At 50.7% G+C, this 1,937-nt stretch overlaps 1 protein-coding gene across 1 annotated transcript in view; it reads left to right on the top strand.

The window, feature by feature from the left end:
- The first annotated feature begins 1,856 nt into the window (after nucleotides 1-1,856).
- ZNF697 (zinc finger protein 697) overlaps nucleotides 1,857-1,937 on the top strand; it is a 30,308-nt gene continuing 30,227 nt past the window's right edge. Inside the window, exon 1 of the mRNA XM_017869853.1 lies at nucleotides 1,857-1,901. The gene's annotated coding sequence lies outside the window, so the exon portion shown is untranslated. The remainder of the gene's footprint in view (nucleotides 1,902-1,937) is intronic.

Raw genomic sequence — 1,937 nt, 5'->3', positions numbered from 1 at the left:
GAAACTACAAGTGGGAGGTGACAGGTAATTATGACTTTAATTTTTTGAAACAGAGTCTCAATCTGTCACCACAGGCTGGAGTGCAATCACGCTCACTGCAGCCTCAAACTTCCCGTCTCAAATGACCCTTTCACTTAAAGACTACAGTAGCTGGGACTACAAGTATGCGCCACCACCCACCCACATTTCATTTCGTATTTTATATTTTATTTTATTTTTATTTTTGTAGAAACAGGGTCTCACTATGTTGCCCCAGGCTGGTCTTGCAAACTCCTGGGCTCAACTGATCCTCCCACCTCGGCCTCCAAACGTGCCCGTGCACTTAACAGGCATGAGCCACAAGCCAGGACTTTCTCTTTCTTTTTTCTTTTTTTTTGAGACGGGAGTCTCACTTTGCGCCCAGCTGGAGGTGCCAGTGCATGATCTCAGCTCACTGTAAGCTCTGCCTCCCGGTTCCGCCATTCTCCTGCCCTCAGTCTCCTGAGTAGCTGGTACAAGGTGCCCGCCCACACGCCACGCTTAATCTTTTGAAATTTCTTTTTTTTTTTTTTTTTTTTTTTTTCGTACGAGCCGGGGGTCTTCACCGTGTTAGCCCGGTATGGTTCTCATCTCCTTGACTTCGGCGCCTTCAGCCTCCCAAAGTGCTGTTCACAGCTGCCCCGGCGCCGGCCTCCCCTGCTCTTTCCTCTATAGACTTTTCTATCTGATTACTTTTCAAACACATTCTAGAACATCCTAGAACTTGTCCTTTCCTAGTTCAGTTTATTACATTCTGCTCATGCTCCTGGAGAGAATACAGCTTTTACTCATTTAGTCTCTATGTGGTCCTTCCTTGATTTTCTAAGGGTCCTGAGTCTGTGGTCCCAGAAATAGACAAAAACGTGTGCAGGGCATCATAGACTCTTGCTAGGCTACCCCTCTTGTAGCCAATGTCTTCTTCTCCTCACCCTTCCACTTCCCGAAATACACACACTCAATATACAGTGGCCATCACATGTTTTATAGGACCAACTAAGCTGAATCCTAAAGGTTAATGAAGGAAAGATATGTAGAAAGTCCAGCACTTTCTTAATTCAGAAGCACACAGGTTTTCACATGTCTAATATTTATTTTACGTAATTTATTTTCAATTTCAATTTAATTGCTTTTCTTGAAAAGATGTTTGGGACAAGGCCAACAATGGAGGGAGGAATGTCACCGGGTCGGGATCTGGAAACAATCAGCTCTGTATGGTTTTAAAGATGAAGCGCCAAGATCTTAAGGAACTTGAATTCCTGGTGAGCAATCAAGTTCTTTAATCGGCCCCCAGCAGGATGTCAACGGCTTAAAAGACAAAAGAAAATCTATTTTAAAAGATAGATTTTATATTTTTTGATTAATTTTAAAAAAGCGAACCCATCACAAACTTCCCGGTGTTTTAAAGAAAGGGCCTCTCCCACCGCAGAGCCCTCCCGCACCATGGGACAGCTCAGTGGCAGCGTCCTCCGGCCGCCCGTAACCGGTGCCGCGAGCTCGGAGTGCGGGGCTGGGATCTCGCGCCCTCCGGGGCAGCCGGCTCCATGAGCGCCGCGGGGCGGGGCGTGGGGCAGGACCTGCCGGCCGCTCCCCTCCCCACGGCGCTTAGGGAAACAGCGAGCGCCTTTCATCCTGTCCCGGAGTCCTAGCCTGGCCGGAGCTACCTCCAGGGCACCCGCTGCTGCGGTGGCAGGAAGTCCCCGGGAACTACAAATCGAGGCATGCTGGGAGCATTCTCCCGCTCCTCCCAGGAAATGTCCTTTGTCCAGCCCTACAGGAAGCCCCAGTGAGGAGTCAGCCGGGCAGCCAGCCAGCGAGCCAGCCAGCCAGCCAGCCAGCCAGCCAACCAACCAACCAACCATACAGCGGGCCAGCCAGCGGCCGCTGCAGCCGCCGCCGCCGCCGCCGCCGCCGCCGCACTG

The sequence above is a fragment of the Rhinopithecus bieti genome, unplaced genomic scaffold (genome assembly GCF_001698545.2).
Source record: "Rhinopithecus bieti isolate Rb0 unplaced genomic scaffold, ASM169854v2 scaffold_3040, whole genome shotgun sequence".
Taxonomy (NCBI): Eukaryota; Metazoa; Chordata; class Mammalia; order Primates; family Cercopithecidae; genus Rhinopithecus; species Rhinopithecus bieti.
The sequence above is the reverse complement of the archived record's forward strand: the minus strand, read 5'-3'. Positions and strand labels throughout refer to the sequence as shown.